This window comes from Hemicordylus capensis, chromosome 6, assembly GCF_027244095.1.
Source record: "Hemicordylus capensis ecotype Gifberg chromosome 6, rHemCap1.1.pri, whole genome shotgun sequence".
Lineage (NCBI taxonomy): Eukaryota > Metazoa > Chordata > Lepidosauria > Squamata > Cordylidae > Hemicordylus > Hemicordylus capensis.
The window spans coordinates 25,658,657-25,682,516 of NC_069662.1; the positions used below are offsets into that span (position 1 = coordinate 25,658,657).

Genomic DNA, 23,860 nt, shown 5'->3' on the forward strand with positions numbered 1-23,860 from the left:
AAACGTTTCAGAATTGTTTGTACAGCTTTCTGCTTCCTCAGTGTTCTCAAAATGATCACCAGTATAAATATTCACTTGGAAAAAAATGTATCAAGTTATGTTTTCTTTCTTTCTTTCTTTCTTTCTTTCTTTCTTTCTTTCTTTCTTTCTTTCTTTCTTTCTTTCTTTCTTTCTTTCTTTTGCTGTTATTGCTGTTGAAAAGGAAATGAATCAAAGCAACAAAACTGTTATCAGAGTTTGGAATAATTGGTCATCTGTCACAGATAGAAACCTGAAATGGGGCACACTGATGCTGCAATCTTTAATGTACCTTTATATGCCACATGAGGCTTTAACCTTCCAATGTTCCACCTTGCTTTGTGGGAGGTATATAGCCATAAACAGAAGAAGTATGGAGGGTATGATGACCTTTGAAACTAGAGGGCCCCAACTCAGAATTCTAGGCTGGTAATGGTTGTGAGTAATGGTAACATGACTGCATAAATGAGTATATAATGTCAGGACATGCCTGGCTATAAATGCCAGTCCAACAGTCTAAAATGCAGGGAGTTGAATTAAGGAAGCTAAAAGACGTTAGGGAGCACTAACCAGTATTCAAACCTTTATTTAAAAATTTTAATTTCTACTGTAATAATTTTTTATTGCAATAAATTTTCTATTGCAATAAATTTCCTTTATTGCAGGGAGGGATGGGGAACCTCACATCCCTTAGTGATTCCAGCGTCTGGTGATTTCACTACCAGCTTGAATCAGCTTTCAGATTTCTTAGTGGTTCTAGTAGTTCCCAGCTTCCCAGCTTCTGGTGATTTTAGTTAACCAAACACCAACTGACTAAGCTGCTCAAAATTTTCCTATTTACATCTGTGATACCACTCCTGTATTCTGGAGTTGCCCAGTCAAGGTTAAGAAAAATGAGACAAAAATGTTTGAACCTTAAACAAAACAGTTAGAAAACAACTTTGAACGTATAACCTTCAGCAATTCAAAATGGGGGATAGGCAGCCATTTTAAACATACAACAAACATTACATTACACAAAATGGAGGATTAATTCTTCTTCACACATGTTTATGAGATATATGATATGTATGTGAGACTGGAACCACCTCTTGTCCTTTTCAGGTATGAATGAATGCCATAAATGCAGTGATGAAAAAAATACAAATGAAAAAATGAGGTTTCTTCATTCAGGAGAGATAAGCCTCTTGTCCAATGAAAAATCTTTAGGAATCAGTTTGGACTTTGTTGCTATTTCCTTTTATTGATCACAGCCAGATGTGCACCTAGGTAATTTTGGAGCCTGGACCTAAAGGCTTTGGAGACACACACACACCCCGCCGCCACCGCCTGCAAACCAAGCATCATCATGCTCGGCCAGGCAACCACACCACTCAGAACAGACTAAAGAGGGTTTGGGGGCAAGCCAAGTACTAGCTTGCTAGGCCACTTTTTTGTTCCCAAATGTTGCATTATTTTTTTGATGGCTGAACTCATCAAGACAGGGCAGTTAATTAAGAGAAGGAATGAAGAATTTAATTATATTGGTTAGTGGCTTCAGTATGTGGTTCAGATGTATATGTTTGTGCATTACGGATCCACCACTATGTTCTGATTTTTATTCTGGTCACAAATCTTCCTTAGACCCTTCCAAGTACTCTATAGCTTTAGAGAAGCATTTTCCAAAATTGAACCAATATTTGGTTAGAGGGCAACAATCATGTAGGTATCTCCATTAGCTTCCCAAGGCTTCCCTTTCAGTATGTCTGCTTTAAACTCAGAAGAGGCATCAACCAGGGGTCCAAACCAATGCTGGCAGTGGCGCTAGGCCAAGTGCCTCTAGCAGCAAGCAGTCAGTGGCTCCTGCTCCTAGACAAGAAAAGCTGACTGAGCAGTGGGTGCAGCCTCTGGGGAAGTGGTCCAATCGCTCCAAACCATACCCCATAACCCAGACCATTGGAGAAATGATGGAATTGGACGATCAGCTGATTCAGATGGTGGAGAATATCGGCTTCCACCGTCTGCTCCAGCTGCTTGTCCCAGAGTACAAAATCCCCCCATACACTTCCTTCAGAAGGAGGGTGGTGCCCTCCATGTACCATGCCTTCAGGGAGGCTATGTTGGCCCAGTTGCGTGCAGCCGGGCCCAGCACCAGTGTGCACTTCACTGACGATCTCTGGATGAGCTGTAGCAAGCTACACACTGCTTTAATGTCCCTGACAGCCCACTGGTGGGAGCATAAGGGTGAGGGGACATCCAGCTCTCCTGGTGCTGTATCCATCTCCTCCCATGCAGGAAAGTCTTCTTGGGCAGTGTTGCATGTGGAGGTGATGGACACAAACCACAGGTCGGGTGAGTTGTCGGCAGTCATGGACCAAAAGGTGGGGACTTGGCTAGCTGGGGAGCCAACCCTTCACTGAGGCTTTATGGTCACAGACAATGCAGCCAACATTAGTAAGGCAGCCAGGCAGGTACAATTTGTGCACATCGCTTGCTTTGCACACACTTTGAACCTGGTGCATGATGCGCTTGGACTTAAGGAGGTGAAGTCCAAGCACCAGCAGAGGTTAGCTTTAGTTCCCACCTCAGATCCTGCTGCTTCCATGTCCACCCTTGTAGACCAGTGCCGCAAGATTGCTGGCCACTTCCACCGGAGTGAAAAGGCGAGGCACCTGCTCAAGGCGAGGCAGATAGAGCTGGGCCTGCCTAAACACCTGATCCCTCGGGATTTTTCTACCCAGTGGAACTCCGCCTTTCTCTTGCCCCAGCGCCAGCTGGCCCCTGATCCTCACCACCCTATCTGGCTCTGTGACAGAGCTGGCAGACTTGTGGGCAGCCAATCCAGCCGACCAGGGCTCTGGGCAGGATTGTCTGTGTTGACAGAAGACAGAGACTTGACAGAAGCTCTTCTCATGGATCGTGAGAAGAGCTTCAGCATTTTGTAGTGGGGGAGGGTTTAACAAAGTTACTAAGTTTTATTATTTAACAGCAAATTATAAACAACAGTCTTACTCGGAGTGAAGAATCATCCTAATAGAAAAATAACAGTTTCAAGTGTCCAGTAAGAAATACAAACTGACCAGTCTACAGAAATGATGACTGACATAAACATTCTAAACTCTACCATAAGCTGATACACAGTTGTACATAAAATACATCAGTGGGCAAGAACAAAGACAATGGCTTCATTCACAAGTAACATGAGATCATGTTTCTGCTCCTCCTCCTCCTGCTCTCTTATCCAAATTTGGATGTAACAGAGAGTGCCGTCTCTGTAGTCAGCGAGACTACAGAGAGGAGAGAGAACTGGCTGTGTGGGCTTCCTTATTGACTGAAGGACAGCCCACACAGCCAATCATGGCCAGAGTTGAGGAAAAAGCTTCCTTCCTCAACTCTGGTTGAAGGGGATACTGTCAGCGGTTCAACATTTGGACGTACCGCAGACTTCACATTGGTTTGCCACAATGAAACTCACTACAACCCAAGGGTTCACACTGGAGTTCCAAATCTGAAACCTCAGGTTCATCGCAAATTGCTCGCTTTCACATGTAACACTTGCAGAATCTCTGGCCCTATCAGTTGCAGTTCTGTATTATGAGCAAATGCAGCCAATAAATCTCAAAAAAGGGGGACTTGTAAAAGTTTCTTGGATGGTAAACAAATGTTCTTAAAGCTTTATAGAGGGACAGTATTGGTGGCAGTGGCAAACCCGCCAAAACCATATGCGCTCTCACACAGTGCATTATTGGGGTTCTGGTGATAGGGCACTACACAGCAGTGCTTTCTTGCACCTGACCCCCAGAGCTGCCAGGCGACACACAGGGGAAGCCGCTGCTCATCTGGTTGGGTGATCTGCCTACCCAGGGAAGGGTCAGCGATCATCTGTGGGGAGGGAAAGTAAAACCCACTCTCAAAACAGACCTCCAAGGAGCTCTTCTTACTGATCGTAAGAAGAGTTCCAATATCTTCAACACATGTATGATCAGTATGCAGTGTACAGCTGTGAAAATCTCTATGCACATAAAGTTCTTAGGACAGAAACATAGGAAGCTGCCATATACTGAGTCAGACCATTGGTCTATCTAGCTCAGTATTGTCTTCCCAGACTGGCACTGGCTTCTCCAAGGTTGTAGGCAGAATTCTGTCTCAGCCCTATTTTGGAGAAGCCAGGGAAGGAACTTGAAACCTTCTGCTCTTCCCAGAGTGGCTCCATCCCCTGAGGGGAAGATTTTGCAGTGCTCATACATCAAGTCTCCCATTCATATGCAACCAGGGAGGACCCTGCTTAGATAAGGGGACAAGTCATGCTTGCTACCGCAAGACTAGCTCTCCTCCCTTTCACACATTATGTTCTGTGTAGATACAGTGGTACCCATCCTGTTGGTAACTTGAATTAAAGGGACCCTGTCGTCACATTCACTTTAAAAATGAACATGTTTCTAGTCTTTATCAAAAATATATACCATGCATAGAGACTTTTTGTGTAGGTACAATAGTATGTACTATTCTCCTGTGGGTCATTTCAAGGTGAAGTGTAACTTTTTCTCCAACTAAATGGAAGCATATGCTCCTGTTCAAATGTGAGAAACATGTTTTCTTCAGCAAGTCCACAGGGGATATCCAAATCTAAAATGAGTCTAATCTCATTTAATTATCATGTAGTCTGTAATTAATTTTACTGCCTGTGAAACCCACTTGGGAATTTCAGGGGCAACTTATACAATTAAGAACTGGACATGAAAGATGGGTTCTAAATATACTGTGTAGAGTTCGGAGCTTTACCTAGGGACATCGAATGGTCACTGATACTTTCATTCTGAAGACTGATACTTCAGTCTTCAGAGATGGGAATACTTGGCAACAGTAGAGTTTGTGTCTGGGGAGATTTGTACTCAGTAATCTTAGTGCTATTTGTTCTTGTCCTGCTTCCACAAGTGATATGCAAGGGTCACATTGTCAAATGCATGGTAACTGACCCACATCCTTTGCTTCATCAGTATCATCACTCAGGAGACTTCACTATTGGTGGCATTACTTCTCAGACCTTCATTCTTTCCACTTCTGTTGCCTTCACTGAAAAACCCTCACCTGCATTGCACAATGAACTTCTGTAAGGAATTAGATTTTTTTTTTTAAAGTGATGATTACATTTTGAAGTTTTGTCTTATTTTCTTTGCGGTCTCTGGATGATCAGTCCTAAAAGCTGCAACCCAAAACAAGTGGTTTATTGGTTTGGAATTATTTTTTTAAGGGGTGGGGGGGAGTCCTCATTGCCATGGGGTTTTGGGGTGTACAGACTTCTGCATCTCACCGAGATGCTGTATATTATTTTGTCCTGGCTTTAAGTTCTTTGTTTGTTATATTGGACTATGTTTATTGCATTGTTATTTCTATATTTGCATCTATACATTGGAATTAACACACATAAATGTTATGCACATTTACAGTGCATCCTGTTTTGTCCCCTTTATTGCCAATGCCTTTCCTCTTCTTCAGTGATGTGGAACTGGGCAGCCTAATTGTCCCCCATTCTTTTTTCAGGGTTGCCATTTTTTATTTTTTGTTTTGCTGCCTACACAGTGAGGTCATTCACACAAGCAAAAACTGTGCTCCACCCAGTTGTTGTGCAAACAACAAGGTAGGAGGAGAGAGAAGTGATTTTGTGGAAGCAAGGTAGAAGGAAAAGCTACCCAGGTTCTCCTCCTACCTTGCCTCCATGCAATCACTTCTCCTGCCTCCTATCTAGTTGTTTGTACCCACACAAACAGAAATTGGGAGCACACACAGTTCACAATCCTGGGTAGAACACAGTTTTCACTTATGTGAATGGCCTTAATGAATGGCATGAGGTTATTGAATTTGCTGTTTAGTAGAATGATTAATAATAATTATGTATAATAGATAATCAATAATATTACTAATACTGTGCAGAACACAGTAACAAAGTGTGGACTATCCTTCTGACAAGCATAGCAACTCTCTTTCTAGAGTATTGACTAAGAATTACCAGCACATCCTAGCCTTGGTATTTGCAGTAAAAGAGATCAATGAAAACCCTCAGCTCTTACCCAATATCACCTTGGGTTTCCACATCTATGACAGCTATTTCAGTGCAAAATGGACATATTATTCCATGCTGCGACTTACATCCTCATGGGAGATATTTGTTCCCAACTTCCTATGCGATACCCAGAATAACCTGATAGCAGTCACTGGAGGATTGGACCCCTTAATCTCTCTTCATATGGCAACTGTTTTGGATATCTACAAAATTGCACAGGTAGGATTCACATGAGGAATACTGATATTTAAGATTTAATTTACACTTCCTCTGCCCTTCGGGATGAAATGTTGTTCCACAGACACAAAAGCAGTGAATTTGAAGTAAACATATGGAGGCAAACAAGTTCTCAAAGCAGTTTACACAGAAAAAGTAAATAAAATAAAATCATGAACCCTGTCCCCAAAGGGCTCACAATCTAAAAAAATAAACATAAGGCAGACACCAGCAACAGCCACTGGAGGGATGCTGTGCTGGGGACGGATAAGGCCAATTGCTCTCCCCCTGCTCAACAAGAGAACCACCCCTTTAAAAGGTGCCTCTTTGCCCAGTGGAGAGCTGTAAGGGGGTTAGTGGGAAGAGTGGGCCTGCTCTCCCTGCAGATGATTGGTGAGCCCTCCCTGGGTGGCTTGATCAGCTGCCCACACGATTACCGGCTCCCCGATGCAGGGAAGCCTGTTGCAGCCTCCCCGTAGGGGGTATCCTCATGAGTCACCTTGGCATGGAGGCCCAACGCAGTGGCACACAATAATAAAGCCAGGGATAGCGGAGTGCTTGCTCTGCTCACCTCATTTAATGGCGGGGGGATTTCATAGGGCTTGCTGCCACACAGCACGCGAGTGGCAGATACCAGGCTGGGCTCCCTTAGCCTGGTTTCTGCTGCTTGTGAGAATAGCTTTATGGTATATCATTTGCTTGAATGTCAGAATTACTGTTTTTACTGTATTTGTTTGTTTGTTTGTTTATGTGCTTGCATGCTTGCTGCCTGCAGCAATATTAGCGTTCCAACTAGGGGCTGAGGCTTACAATGAGGCTATGGACCCGATGGGAGGAAATCAGGCTAGTGGAGGCTAGCCCAATTTCATCCCATTGTGAGAACCACCAGGCTTGGCTGCGAGCCCGGTGGTTCTTAAGCGGGTCACCCACTTAAATAGCCCAGCAGTTAAACTGGGTTTGCAAAGTGAGCACTCCGCAAACCCGGTTTTTCTGCTTGTGAGTTGCCACAATGCGGCTCCGCGTCGTGGCTACTCATGAGTAGACCCCCGACCACGAGGCTGAAAAGCAGCCTCCTGGCTTGGGGGTCTCTCCAGCATGCCCTGTGCGCTCGCTGGGCATGCTGGAGCTTCCAGGGGCCACACGGCCCCCGAACTCCCCAGCCCCTGCTGGCTCTGTGATAGAGCCAGCAGTCATGTTGGCGGCCGCTGTGGCTACCCAGAGCAGACTGCTGCTCATCTGGGGGGAGAGAGGGCTTAGCCCACTCTTCTCGCAAACCCTCCCCAGGCGGCTCCCACTGATCATGGGAACTGCCTCAATATCTTTTCCACACACAGCCTCATTTAGTGCTCTGAGGCTAAGTGGAGCATTGTGAGCAGGGTTCTGATCTACTTCATTTCTTGCCCACATTCATGATGCAACTGAGAGGCTGCATTCACATGTAATGCCCCCTCCCCCCACTCTCCCTTCCGGATTCAGATGTACTGGAGAGCAGTCTCTCTGCAGAGAGGAGGGGCAGTTGGCTGTGTGAGCTTCCTTCTTGACTGAAGAACAGCCCACACGGCCAATCATGCCAGAGATGAGGAAAGTGCTTCCTCCTTCAACTCTGTTTCCAGGGGGAGCAGCCTGCTGTTCCAAATTCAGACATACCACATGCTGCCTGGAACCTCAGGTTTCAGCAGTGAAACTCTACAACCCTAGGGTTCAGACTGGAGTTCCAAATCTGAGCCTTCAGTTTTGTTGCAATGCCTAACCCCATTTGCCCACATTGGGATGTAACATCTGCAGCACCGCTGGTGCATTCAACTGCGGTTTCACGTTACCACTAATGCAGCCAGAGTTACATACATATCCTACCAAGCATATATACATATGTACGTGCCATACAGCTATGGGAAATTACATCTTTAAATGTATTTGACATATTCTTGTGCCAGGAAATACCTGAAAACACATGAAAAGTACATCATATGCAAATACAGATTTTAAATATAGATTTCTTTCAGGGTTGAACAAAATTCAGGGATTTTTAGTGGAACAGATGGAAATTAAAAGAAAATTGATGAGATCCAGAACCTGAAGATCTGTACATCCCTGTATATCTGTGTGAAAGGGATGAGTAGCAGAATGTGATGAGTAGCAGAACAAAAACAAATCTGTGTCCTCCACCATGGTAAGGGGAGGGAATCTTCCAAGAAAGCACATTGCTGAGGGTCTCCTGAAATCAGGAATGGCTCTTGATGTTACCAACCTGTTTGAAGAAAGTGATGCTATGCGAACATGCATTCAGCATTTCTCCTGCATAAAAGGATTATAGATAATGATGAGTTTCAAAAAGAAGCTCTGGGTTGGATCTCAACATGGATGTCCACAGACATTTTCCAGAGTGAAAAAGAATATACATATAAATATATACATCAAATATAGGAATAGGAAATGAAATGAAATGAATAGGAACAGGAATAGGGGAAAAAATAAGAAAATGGCCATGAATTGGAAGAGCAACTGCTCCTCTTGCCCCTCTAGAGATTCCCATAGACCCCAGCTGATAATTTGGAACCACCATTTCATATCACATGTTTTGAGCACAGACATATTAATAGTGCATGGTTACAAATGTGAGATCTGACAGATGTTCATACAACTGCTCACACAACTGTTAATTGGGTAGGACAAGCATCCTACCTAGCTTTGAAAGCTATGCATGCCCCTGATTTTCAATTGTGTGTGAATGAGGACACACAAAATAAGGAGGTGGAAGAGGAGTGATTGTGTATGAGTGCGGAGCTGGGTAGGATCCTGCCCAGCTCTTGTACCCAGAATGTTACAAAGCAGGAAGAAAATCCATTGTACCCAACTCCTTTCTCACACATGAACATACCCCTCCTCTCCTACCAAGTAATCTGCTCACATGACTGAAAACTGGGAGCATGCACAGCTCCCCAAACTGGGGAAGATGCTTGTCCTACTCAATTAATGGTCACATCAATGGCCTTGTTATAGCACCTTAATTAAAGAATGGGTGCTGTAGGCCAAGTAGTCTTGCTCTTGATTAGTCTCAAACCAGCTGAGCTTTCCCATCAGTGCTGGACCAACTACATGGCTTAAACAAGCCACTGTTCTTTCAGTCTACCATCTGAAAGATGGAAAACTATGGGAAAATAAATGATAAATATGGGGCGGGGGGGATTCATTTTCTTACACAACTGTTCTAAGTATGCCTAACAATGTTGGTGAAGTGTTTTATAACTGGAAAGTTTTACAGAAATGCAGTCATTCTTTTTCCTCCCTCCTCTCTTAAGCTCATTTACAGTCCTGCTCCAGTGATGAATGATAAAACCCCAGGAATCCCCTTCTATCAGATGTTTCCAGATGAAGAACATCAGTATCAGGGGGTTCTCTCTTTACTTCTGCATTTCAGCTGGAAGTGGATTGGGATGGTTGTTATGAATAATGAAAATGGAGAAAGATTTGTGCAAACTGTGTTTCCAGCATTTTCCCAGAGTGGTATTTGCTTTGAGTTCATAGAAAGATTCCCACAAATATCTTTTCTCTCTGATGTAATAGGCATGTTGACACACGGGGCAAAAATACATGATAAAATCATGGAAAGCAAAGCCAATGTGCTAGTAGCCTATGGAGAATCTTATTCCATGGCATTTTTTAGATGGCTTCCCTACTTATCGGAACTACAACTTGCAACAAGTGCACCAAAAGGTGAAGTGTGGATAATTACACTCCAATTAGAGTTCACTTCATACAACTTTCAAAGGACTTGGGATATAGAAATATTCCATGGTGCAATATCTTTCACAATGCACTCTGATAATCTGCCAGGATTCCACCAGTTCATTGAGAGAATAAATCCTACCAGCACAGCAGAGGATGGTTTTATCCAGGACTTCTGGGAACAGGTTTTCCTTTGTGTATTCCCAGATCCTGCTCTTCTTGAGATCAAAGGTAATATCTGCACAGGGGAGGAAAAACTGGAAAGCCTTCTTATGCCTTTGTTTGAAATGAGAATGACTGGCCATAGCTACAGCATCTACAATGCTATCTATGCAGTGGCTCATGCTATACATGCCATGTTCTCATTTCAACTCAGACAGAAAGTGATCACAGATGGAGAGGGACGAAAGCTACAGAATCAGCAGTTATGGCAGGTAAGAGGTTGCACATATGAAATCATACAAATGGTTTAATATGTATATGGATGCTCAAACAACCAAATGCACAGATTGCCCACTATTTATAATGTGGTCGACTTTGTTGCTGTTTTAAATATATCCAACTAGATTGTACAAATCAGGGATGCACAAGTTTGACCCTCCTGTTGGCACACATCTCTCATAATTCCTGGCTATTGGGCACTGTGGCTGGGATGACTGGAATTGTAGTCCAAAAAGAAATGGAGGGCCAAAGTTGTACAACTGGTCCAAATGACTGAAACTGTATATTTGAGACACCTGGATTAACTAAAAATGAACTTGAATTTGTTAGAATAGCCCAGGCTTAGCTCTAATATTTAAACCCATTCCATTAAAAAATGAAAATTGTATCCAACCAGGGTAGATGTTTGTGAGATGTGGCATTTTCTAACTCCTTCCCTCTGCCATCTAGTTCCACCATTTCCTGAGAGGTGTCTCATTTAACAACAGTGCAGGGGACAAGATCTCCTTTGACCAGCATGGCAAGATTGTAGTTGGACTTGATATCGTGAACTGGGTTATTTATTCAAACAAATCATTTCAAAAAGTGCAAGTTGGAAGGATGGATCCCTATGCTCCTCCAGACCAAGCTTTCACCATCAATGAGGATGCCATAGTATGGCACAGATTGTTTAATCAGGTAGGATGCAGTTGTCATTCATTTGAAAAGTTCTCACATTTTGAATGACTTCTAGAGTTATTTTTAATGATTTGTAGAGACATTGAAAAGAGTGACTTTATTCTATTAGGAATTTAGGAAAGATCTTTCATGTTCAGCCTCTATGTTCTTCTCTCACAAGACATGGAACAGTCTAAGCATCTGTGGACCTAAAGCATGCTTACACAGTAGTATTACAGCACCATTTTGTAGGGTCTCTTTGACCCCTTAGTGGCATAAATGCATAGTACTTTCAGTTAACATTGAGTGCAATAGGAGTTGTTGATACATCAGTGTCTGTAGTAGTAAAAAAAAGAAGTTTTAGATAATTGCATGAGTGGATGGTGGATGAAATGTCACAGTCAATTTAACCTCATTAAGGTTGTTCCTGACCTGGAAGATGAAATTGTAGCACATTGCACACAAAGGTTTCTCTCTCTCTCTCTCTCTCTCTCTCTCTCTCTCTCTCTCTCTCTCCATTCTCAAATGGGGTACATTCAACCTCAATTTTGGCTGCAGGTTAGATTGATTTAAAAATATCAGTGTTTTTAAAGGCTTATGGTTTTCTTTTAATTAGCTTCTGAAGTCTATGTTCATCTTAGAGCATATACTCTGGGAGAAATAGCACTGGCATAGGATGAAGTCACAGAACAATGACTACCATACCATTTCAGTAAGATCTAAACAGGCCACAGAATCTTAAGGATTCCAGTTTCATTATTCTGAAGATCATAATAGTTGTCTTTGATGTGTGGATTAGGCACGGCCGCTTTCAGTGTGCAATGAAGGTTGCTATCCTGGTTCAAGGAAGAAAATGAAGGAGGGAGAGCCATTTTGCTGCTATGATTGCATCCCATGTCCAGAAGGGAAGATTTCAGACCAGAAAGGTGAGGACTATATGCTTGTAAAATTCTTTCTAAGGGAGTTTTTCCTAGTAGCCACATTGTTATCCTCTCAGAGTCTTGTTCAAAGGGGAGAAAGTAGAGAGAGTGCGACCTTATTGAGTCTATATCAACAAGGCCATGAAAGGGTGACTCTGGGATAGTCAATTATGTCTCAGCCAAATCTACATATCAAGGTAGCTGAAATTATAAATATAACCATATACACTACTCTGGAGGAAGAGAAGGATATAAATGTAGTAAATAAAGTAAATTATCATAAGTTTACAATTTATCAAGCATGGCCACCTAATGGTGCAGCGGGGAAGCAACCTGCCTAGAGAGCAGGAGGTTGCTGGTTCAAATCCATACTGGTGTGTTTCCCAGAATATGGGAAACTACTATATCAGGAAGGTGCTGAAAGGCATCATCTCATACTGCCTAGGGAAGGCAATGGTAAACCACTCCTGCATTCTACCAAGAAAACCATATAGCTCTGTGGTCTCCAGGAATCAACACTGACGCAATGGCACAATTTTTCCTTTCCTAATATCCTTTTGGAATTACTTTTCAGGAAGTGAGCTGACACAACACTTTATGATGTTTTTGCAACTTTGTGGAGTACAATGGACAGAGGGTTCTTCCTGTTGCATATGCAATCCCCAGACAACTTCATGTAGGCTACCTGATCCTTGAGCAACTAGCAGTTGGAGCAAAGCATAGCAGAGTTCCATTTTGTAGGATGAGGCACCGATTTTTAATTGATGTGCTCTTTTCTGGAAGACAGTGGACAGTACTAGGGATGTGCAAACAGGTTCAACATCAAATCAGTTCAGTTTGAATGTTTGGGGTTGAACTGGACCATCCCCTGTTCAGTACGACCCTAAACCTAACACCCCCAACTGTTTGGGGGTTCAGAGACTTTTTTTAAAAAAAATTTACTTACCCCCTCCAGGGGAGCTTTTGAAGGTGGTGTGTGTGAGGGGGTTCTGTGGAGGTTCCACCTCCCCCCACCGGCCTCCTTTGATGCCCATACCAGCTGGATAGCCGGCTCTTTGGCTATCCCTCCACCATCCCACCAGCATGGTGGCCAATTTGGAGGCCACCGTGCCTGCACAATTGCCCTCTGAGTCATGCAGAAGCCAATTACGCAGGCGTGGTGGCCTCCAAAATGGCCACCAAGCTGGTGGGAGAAGGCACAAATGGGCCAAAGAACCAGCCAGCCGTTATGGGTATCAAGGGAGGCTGGCGGGGGGCAGGGGGAAAGTCCATGCACCCCACCTGCCTCCAACTCCCCTGGAGGGGGTGTAAAAAGATTTTTTTTTTGGTCTGCAGCCCCCCCAGACCAAACTGAACCACAGTGGGGGGGGTCAAGGGTGCAGGACCGAACTAGTCTGTTTTGGGTCCAGTCTGGACTTGAACTGTACCGGACCAGCTGGTTCCATGTACACCCCTAGCCACTATATCTTTCCCTTTAGCTTTTGCAGTACGCTGGTTGTTTCTGTGCTCAATTTATAGTGATGGATTTGCTAATGATTCCTGGGTCCTTATTATCTCAGTGAGTAACCTGCCTGGACCAATATGAACCAATAATGCCTGGACCAATACGAACCACATTGGGTGAAGTTGTAGGGACACATAGGGAAACCTCAATGGCTTAGCTTGTGATGATGTAATCCACCCCAATTCAAGATGGCAGATATGTAAATGTTTGAGGTGCAAGTGGGCTAACTTGTGTGAACTGCCTAACCAATTTGAACTAAATTTGCAACTGCTCTACAGAGCTGTAGGGACACATAGGGATGCCTCAATGGCATAGATTGTGATAATGTCATGCACCCCGATTCAAGTTGGCAAACACGTAAACATTTGTGGTGCAAGTGGGCTAATTTGTGGACTGTTAACCAATTTGGTACAGTTGAAGTGAATGACACTTGTGAACCGCTGAACTGATTTGAACCAAATTTGCTACAGCTCTAAGGACACATAGGAACATCTCAGTGGCATAGTTTGTGATGATGTCATCCATTCTGATCCAAGATGGCAGGTGCATTGAGGAGCAAGTGGGAAGTGATTTGTACCAAATTTGGCACAGTTGTAGGGACACATCAAACACATAGTTTGTAATGATGTCATCCACCTCAGTTCAAAATGGTGGACTCATTTATGTTTGAGGCACAAGTGGGCTAACTTGTCAAACTGCTTAACCTATTTGGACCAAATTCTGTCCATTTGTAGGGATAGTGAAAGGAAAGTAGGCATATTCGTTCTTACTAGAACTTGTCTAATATGTATTTAGCAATGAACCATTTTGTCATATTTATATTTTACTATAATATAAAAATAAGAAATTATGGTAAGAACAAATATGCCTACTTTCCTTTGACTATAAGTTCAATTAATAATTACCATTTTCAAATCCTTGTACTCTTTGTTGTTAAACAACAAATGTAATATGCAGAGTAAGTAGAGCCTCATCTGTAAGAACAGGGTGGACCATGTATAGGTGAAGGCTCGTGATGAAATAATGATGTCATTATAAAATATGCGGTTGAAATGACCCTTTGTGGCACTACAACTGTACTAAATTTGATCCAAATTGGTCCCAGCATTGCAAAGTTGTTAACGAGAACCATCTCGTTCCACCATCTTGAAATGGGTTCTGGAATTCATTGATGGTATAGCAAGGTTTACTATCCTCTAAAATTTTAGTATGTATAACAAGTTTGGTGCAAATTCATTGGGCAGGTCAATATTTCCACTTCAAAATTTCATGTGTTCACCATCTTGGACAGATGATGTTATCACAAAATAAACTATTGTAGAATTACTGTATGTAGCACTATAGTTGTACCAAATTTGGTTCAAATCAGTCCAGGCCTTGCAAACTTATTAGGGACACACACAGAGAGAGACATATACATAGCACTACAGAAAGATAGTAATAAGATTTATAAGAAATGAGGCTAAAAATGAAAATAAAATAAAATCTTGTGCTTTTCATTGTTTTAATTTTTTTGTGCCTACTAAGTTGAATGCCTAGGGAGCAAGAGGTTGCTGGATCGAATCCCCACTGGTATGTTTCCCAGACTATGAAAAACACCTATATTGGGTAGCAGCAACATAGGAAGGTGCTGAAAGGCATCTTCTCATATTGCATGGGATACGGCAATGGTAAACCCCTCCTGTATTATACCATGTGTAAGAAAACCACATGGCTCTGTGGTCGCCAGGAGTCGACACCAACTTGACAGCACAACTTTACCTTTACCTTTACTTTGAATGAAATATATTAGTGTGGATTTCCTGAATAAATAAATATATTGCAGCAGGACTGAGATTTTATCCAAGTCCCTGGAGCTTTTTTTAAATAAAAATAAAGTTCTTAGATTTCCAGACCCTAAACCACTAGAAACTCTATTTCTTCAAGTAATCTGCAATATATACATGCAACATAGAAGTGATTCTTTTCTACCCATATTGCATCCTCAAGTTCAGGTCCGGCGGAGTTGTTCAGGGTTGTAAGAGTGCTTTATGTGCCCCTCCTCCTTTGAATCAGAATCTAGAACCATCTATTACCTGCTGTGATATGTTTAATGAATATTTTGTGGGGAAAATATCTCATATTCGAGCCAACTTAGACTCAGTCTCCACAATTACTTCAGTGTCTGATGTGGAGGTGTCCAGCGACTCCTCTTGTGTGGTTAGGTTGGATCAGTTCCAGTTTGTGACTCCTGAGGACGTGGACAAGCTGCTTGGAGTGGTGCAACCTACCACCTGTTCTCTTGACCCTTGCCCGACATGGCTTATACTATCTGGCAGGGGGGTTGTTGTAGAAGGCCTGGTAGAGATCATAAATGCTTCTCTGAGGGAGGGCAGGATGCCTCCTTGTCTGAAGGAGGCAATTTTAGACCACTTCTGAAGAAGCCTGCCTTGGATCCTTGAGAGTTTAGTAACTACAGGCTGGGCTCCAACCTTCCTTGGCTGGCTAAGGTAATTGAGAGGGTCATGGCCTCCCAGCTCCAGACAGTCGTGGAGGACACTGATTATCTAGACCTATTTCAGATTGGCATTTGGGCGGGCTGTGGGGTGGAGTATCCCTTGGTTGGCCTGAAGTATTATCTCCAATTTGGTATTGACTGAAGAAGTGTGAGTCTGTCAGTCCTTTTGGACCTCTCGGCAGCTTTTGATACTATTAACCACAAGTAAATTTTAGCCCGTTGAATAACGGGCGCTAGGAAGGGAAGGGGCCGATAACCGTCCTCCCGCCCTCCCAGCTGTCTGACTTACCCTTCCCCGCACCCCCCCCAAAGGAATAAGGGCCTCCGCGGCCGCCGGAACTGAACTCCCGCCCTCCCAGCTGCCCGAGCCCTACTCACCCGAGCCCTACTCACCCGAGCCCTACTCACCCTACTCACTTCTGAGTTCGGGAAGAGACTTAGCACAGAGAGGAGCTCTGTTTGCGAGCTCCTCTCTGGACCTTTTGAAAACATGCTTGCACTTCGCCCGGCTCTTGCGGGCTGACTCGGGTGAGTAGGGCTCGGGCAGCTGGGAGGGCAGTTCCAGCGGCCGCGGAGGCCCTTATTCCTTTGGGGGGGTGCGGGGAAGGGTAAGTCGGGCAGCTGGGAGGGCGGGAAGGTGGATATCGGCTGTGGCGGCGCCGCCGCCAGCCTCTATGCCGCGGCCGGTCTCCCCAGCCAGGCAAGGGCCCCAAGCCGCCCGGCGGCGGCGCCAGGCCTCGGCGGTGGCTCGGCCGCCACCTCGGCCGGCTTCCCCCGCCGCCTCCTCCCCCCGCCCGGCTTTGGCGGCGCGGCCATGGCTCCGCTGCCGCCTTGGCCGCGCCGCATCCTCTGGCCAAGGCGGCAGCTTTGCCGCCGCCTCGGCCAGTGTCCCCCGCCGCCGCTTATCCGGCTTCTTCGGGCGGCCACTTCTGGCCGCCCAAGATGGCCGCCGGGTGCTGGCGGTCGTGTCTCCCTTGGACTGTTCTGAGCGTGCGCTCCGCGCACGCTCAGAACAGTCGAGGCACGAACGCACACTTGGTGTCCGTCCACGGACGGACACCAAGCGTTTTATTAGAGAGGATAGTATCCTTCTGGAGCGTCTTGGGGGTTGGGAGTCGGAGGTACTGCTTTGCAGTGGTTCCACTTCTACCTTTCGGGATAGTTCCAGATGACTGCTGTTCATCAAAATCTGAACTTTTGTATGGTGTCCCTCAGGGCTCTGTATTGTCTTCGATGTTGTTTAACATGTATATGAAACTGAGGGGAGAGATAATCAGGGGATTTCGTACAGGGTGCTATCAGTATGCTGATGACACTCAGATCTGTTTCTCCATGTCAGCCTCATTGGGAGAAGGCATAACCTCCATAAATGCCTGTCTGGAGGCAGTGATGGGCTAGATGAGGGATAGCAAACTGAGACTGAATCCAGATAAGACGAAGGTACTCATTGTGTGGGGTCGAAACTCACGGGATGAGTTTGATCTGCCTGTTCTGGATGGGGTCACACTTCCCTGGAAGGAACAGGTACGCAGTCTGGGGGTGCTTCTGGATCTGAGCCTCTCCCAGGGGTTCCAGGTTGAGGCAGTGACCAGAGGGGAGAGACCTGTGAGCTTCGGCTGATATACCAGCTGCATCCATTTCTTGAGATGAATGACCTTAGAACAGTGGTACATATGCTGGTAACATCCAGACTGGATTACTGTAATGCACTCTGTGTGGGGCTGCCCTTGTATGTAGTCCGGAAACTACAGCTAGTTCAGAATGTGGCAGCCAGGTTGGTCTCTGGGTCATCTTGGAGGGACCATGTTACTCCCATATTGAAAGAGCTACACTGGCTGCTGATAAATTTCTGGGCAAAACACAAGATTTTGGTTATAACCTATAAAGCCCTATATGGCTTGTGCCCTGAGTATTTAAGAGAATGTCTTCTTCGTCATGAACCTCACCACCAATTGAGATCATCTGGAGAGGGTCATCTGCTGTTGCCACCGGCTTGTCTAGTGGCTACTCGGGAATGGACCTTTTCCGCTGCTGCCCTGAAGATTTGGAATGTGCTCCCTGCTGAAATAAGAACCTCCCCATCTCTGACAATTCAAATTTTTTTTTGAAGACACATGCGTTCATCCAGACTTTTAATTAAATACCATTTTAATAGTTTTAACTTTGTTTTAAAATATTGTTTTAAGGTTTTAAATTGTTGTAATGTTTTAACTTTTTGTGTCATTTAATTTAACCAATGTTTTAATTTCTCTGTTGTCATTATTTGTTTTAATGTATGTTTCAGCTTTTCAATTTTTTGTTGTAAACTGTCCAGAGCTGTAGGTTTTGGCCAGTATAAAAATATGTTAAATAAATAAATTAAAAAAATAAATACATGATAAATGTTTAATATCTCCCCCTGAGCACATATACTGTGCATAGGATCAACACTAAATGTATTTTCTTATTCAAATGAGAAATAATTTATATAGGTGAAGTGAACACTTTTGGAATTCTGATGAGATTTATGACATATTTTTGACTTAAATAATGTCCTTTTTTCAGATGTGAATGAATGTCATAAATGCACAGATGAAAAATATCCCAATGGATATTGAGATTTATGTATTGCTAAGGATATAAGCTTTTTGTCTTATAAAGAATTTTTGGGATTCACTTTAGCCAGTTTTGCTCTTTCTTTGTCTTTCATCACAATTCTGGTGCTAGGGACATTTCTAAAACACCACAACACTCCCATTGTCAAAGCCAACAACCGGAACCTTACCTATACTCTCCTCATCTCCCTCCTTCTTTGCTTCCTTTGTGCACTGCTCTTCATTGGCCAACCTGAGAAAGTGACCTGCCTTCTCCGACAAACTGCTTTTGGCATCATCTTTTCTGTGGCTGTTTCATCTGTACTGGCAAAAACCATCACTGTGGTTCTGGCTTTCATGGCCACCAAGCCAGGATCCAGGATGAGGAAATGGGTGGGGAAAAGACTGGCCAACTCCATTGTGCTTTTCTGCTCCTTTATTCAAGTAGGCATTTGTATTGTGTGGCTGGCAACCTCTCCCCCATACCCAGATATGGACATGTACTCAGTGGATGACAAAATTGTACTAGAATGTAATGAGGGGTCTGCAATTTTCCTTTACTTTGTCCTGGTGTATATGGGCTTCTTGGCCATTGTCAGTTTCATTGTTGCATTCATTGCCAGGAAGCTACCTGATAGTTTCAATGAAGCCAAGTTTATCACTTTCAGCATGTTGGTCTTCTGCACTGTTTGGATATCCTTTGTTCCAACCTACCAGAGCACCAAGGGAAAACACACCGCAGCTGTGGAGATCTTTTCTATCTTGGCCTCCAGTGCTGGGCTTCTGGGTTGCATCTTCTTTCCCAAATGTTACATTATAGTGTTGAAGCCTCAGTTGAACAACAGAGAGCAACTAATGAAAAAATAAGATTACATGAGAATGTAATGGTCCAGGTAATTTGTTACATTCTCCAGTTCAGAGTTTTGTGTGTGTATGCATTTTTGCACCTGTGTACACCACATTTTTTTCTGTTCTTTTTCCCCTGTTATCAACTGCCTGATATAAATCTTCCTGACATCCCCTTGAGCACACTTTACCTAATGATAATTTAGGGCTGATAATGATGATAATGATAAGATTTGGAAATCTTAACCAAGTGTTATGTAATGGGAAGCCATCCTTTACGTACTTCCACAATCTTTCCCGAAGCTTCTGTTTGAGCAGCTTTTCCTGAAACCCAGAAACTACTTTTTAATCTGAGGAAGGCAGGATTATTGGGAGTTTTTGATCTTACTTTTGGGTTCTCTCTCCTGGTTGGCATCCTATTTTGGATGACTACTAAAGTTATTGAAGGCTTGATTTAAGCCCACACACTCTTTCACATATGCTTCAGGTAGTTCTGCCTTCTGAAATGAAGTCTTTTATCCGAGCTAATTAGACTAGCCTCTTCAGAAACATCTAAGCTAGTCCTTCTATACTTTGGAGTGAGCACCAACAAGTAATCCACATTTTATATTTCAAAATTCAAAACTGAACATTGTAATGATCATAAGATCAAGGCAGTTAGTCTCATATTATGATATTTTACACAAAGAGTATATTTGCTAAATGCTATAAATTGGCCATAGTTCAAATGACTGGATATGTTTCAGATGTAATGTTTAAATATATTAAATATATTTCCTTGAATAATTTTCTCTATTTGGCACTGTTTTTACATGTCCTTATCTTACCTCTGGTCAATCAATCTTTATTAAGATCAAAAACTAGCAGAACAAAATGCAAGAAAAGAAAAATACATTTTTACAAAATACTCATACAGCTCTGACCCAAATAACCTAAACAGAATGAACTTACTTACAATGAACCTGCAAGCTAAAAAAACAAAATTTGGCTGCTTTATGAGTCACAAAAGAATTCTTGTCATTTAAAAGAAAATTAACATAAAAGTCATCTGAATGTCCTGGAAATTTTGTTAAGAAGGGGGAAATCAGGTCAAACCTTGAGTCATGATAAAAACAACATTGAAGAACCGCGCATGCCCAATGGGCCTGAACTGGCCCGGTCTGGTTCGAGTTCAATTCGGACTCAAACTGAACCAGGCCAACTGGTTTTGTGCACACCCCTAAAAGTTAAGTCTTAGCCAGAAAATAATGGTAGCCATCCAAAATTCTGGCTTCCACTCTAATCATACTTGCCTCTATTCACAATGCAGCATTTGTGACACATCTGGGTGTAATAAAGAGCTCTTAGAGAATCTGATTGAACTCTTTCAAGTGGGTCAAAATTAGAATATGGGCCCAACTGAGCTCCATATAGAAGTTGAGCAAGTGACTTGGCAGTAAACAGTTTAATGGCATTGGGAAGGATACTTTCTCTCTGAGTATGATAAAATCTCAAAATATCTGCAGTACTTTTCTGAGTCAAAGAAGCAGCCTATTTCACTTGCACAATTTTCTCCCCATAGGACTGAAAAACCGCATTTAAATATTTAAAACAGCTTACTTGTGCAATAGATTATTTGACTGTATACAATTTATATATTTTTGGCCTGGTAGAAAAAGCCGTAATTTTCATCTTGGAATAATTAATAACTAAAATATCTTCCTTGCAGTGTTGTGCAAAGGCCTCAAGGGCTCTCTTCATGCAGATTTAGGTTTGTGATAAAATTACCGTATCATCTACATAAAATAAAATAGACAAATGTTTATTTGCCAACTTAGGGGCATGCAGGTCCAAATCCTGTATCTACTTAACTAGAGAACTGATATAACTGTCAAAGAAAAAAGGTGCCAAGATACAACCTTGCCAAATACCCTTGTGTGTGGAAATGTCCCGCCAAATTGCACCTCACTGAGGCTAGTTTTATCATAGAATTTATGTATCAATAATAGCAGATGGCTGTCAATTGAAGAGTTTTCTAATTTGGCCCAAAGGGAGACTCTTGAAATTGAGTCAAAAGCCACCCTAAAGTCAACAAGTGCTGCAAAAAGCAATCTTTTAGAACTACCAGTGTATTTTTCAGTTAAATACATGGTGTGCGCAGAGGCCCCAAATGGTCCCAAAATGGCCCTATCTGTCATTTGGGAGGCAAGCAGGCTCAGGGAAGGAGATCTTGAGCTGCCTCCTCTGCATTGGTCTCCCTTTTAGTGGCCGCCCCCGTCCTCACCATGCAGCAGCAGTTGTAAATGCTAATAAATAAATAAATAAATAAATAAATAAATAAATAAATAAATAAATAACTTGCCCCCAACTCACCCCAAGCCCCCAAATGCAGGGGGGTGGGCTCTGAAGCCCTTTGGGTTCCGGGCTTCAAAATTACCTAGGTGCGTTCCTGCATGGGTGCAAAGTTACAGTGAACTAACATTGATCATTACAAGAGCAATGAAAGAAACCCTCCTTCCCCCCGCTTTTGGGGTGGGGTGGGGAGTTAGTTCCCTGAGTGGCTGGAGGATTAAGTGACCAAGGACTGAATCAAAATTCTCCTAGCTTTGCTGCCCTATTTGCATTTGGAAGTTTCTTGAACATCAGTTGAATTTGATTGAAGATTTATGGAGGGACAGTATAGGTGGCAGCAGCAGTCTTTCTGACAAAGTTTTTGTTGTTTGCACCACTGCAAAATTCTGAAACTTGTTGTGGGGAGGGGGGTGGTGGCTTGCAGCCAGCAACTCTGAGCCAACTCTGTGCTTCTTGCCCCATCAGATCTGTGCAACACATTCAGGCAATTTCACTTCGGGAAAATTGCCCCCAGTTTCAAGGTCCTGAATTCCACCCCACGTTAGCCTTATTTAAACATGATATTCATTGTGTGTATAATTAGTGAAGAAGAGTATAGTGTTCACACATGCAAATCTCAATGCACCTACAGTTACTATAACATTGAGGCTGTTCTCATGTGAAGTCTAACCCAGGCTACGGACCCCCATCCTGGGTTAGGCTGTGCATGAGAACCACTGGGATCAGGCCCAGTTCCGATGGGGCAGCACCGCCTAGCCCCACTTTGTAGTCCTTAACCCAAACTCCAGGATCATGTGTTTGCTGGGGCTATGTTTATCCCCGGTAGACACAGAGACAGGTGCTTAGAGTGCCTTTCTCTAGGGAGAATACACCAATGCATCCCATGTGTCGTGTGGTGCATTGTGGAATCTCTGGGGGCTGGGACATGTTGTCCCAAGATCTGGAGCTCTGCCCCACTCGCCTGGTCATATGAGTAACCTCATTATGTTCAGTGCATAAACTCTTCCAATCTGTACCTTGCATTCAAAGGAGCCTGTACCCAGGTTCACTTTTTAAATCAATGCATGTTTAGTCGGTAACAAAAACAATGGCATAGCAAAGTTGAAGGCAGCCCAGATAAAAACTCTGGAGCACCCTGACCCCCTTCATGCACCACTTGCTCCCTTCATCACCCTTCTCTGGCTGCTTTGGTACCCCACATCACTCCCGGCCAGTGTCAGCAGAAGCATGCTTGTTTTCCAGCGTCTCCAGCCCCCATGCTCCAGGTGCACCACAACCACACTTCAGCCAAGTCAGCAGCTGGGCCTGTGAACTGGAAGCGGGTGGCAGGAGCACCATGTGCTGCATTAGGGAAGGGCAGCACAGTCAAGAGCTGGCCAGTGGAATTCCCCCTAACTCCTAGCCTGGCTCTACTCTACTTCTCAGTGGTGTAGTGAGGGGAGAATGGACCCTTGTTAATTAACCCCATGGCAGTATGACCCCTGCAGGCAACCCCCGCGACACACACACAACTCACAGTGTCTCGCCATTGCTCCTGCTGCCCTAATCCTTGACACCCTGAACTGAATATACAGTCTAATGATGTGCTGGTGCTCAGGGGAAGAGGAGATTTTTGCTGATTTCTGTCTGAAGCCCAGTGTGCCTCCTAGAAAAAGGTCTCCTCAGCACAGCCCTTATGAACATATGTTTTGGAGTCACAAGCTGACTTCAGAGGGAAGGGGAGATGGAGAAAAATTGCTCCTCCTTAGCATGAGTGGATTGCTGCTGCATATGCACTCTAGAGATGTACACAGAAATGGTTTGACCGGTTTTGTTCAAACTGACATGGCCTGCTGTGGCTTTGAGCTTGGTCGAACTGGGTCCAGTCCGGTTTGGCCATCAAACCAGTCCGAACTGGTTTGTGGGCCAGTTGGGGTTTACTTGTAAAGGGGAATACTTGAAGATTCCCCTTTACAAGTAGGGGGAGCATAATCTTTATGCCAAATGTGTGCAGCGGTGTGAAGAGAGAAAGTGGCCTCCGTGCCTCTGGAGGTGGCGATGAAGCAACATCAGAGGTGGCAGGGGGCAGAAATGGGAGCTCCTCCAAGCCCC

General features: G+C 43.8%; 1 pseudogene; it reads left to right on the forward strand.

The window, feature by feature from the left end:
- Positions 1 to 4,961: 4,961 nt before the first annotated feature.
- Positions 4,962 to 19,459, forward strand: LOC128330972 (vomeronasal type-2 receptor 26-like; annotated as a pseudogene).
- Positions 19,460 to 23,860: the final 4,401 nt, after the last annotated feature.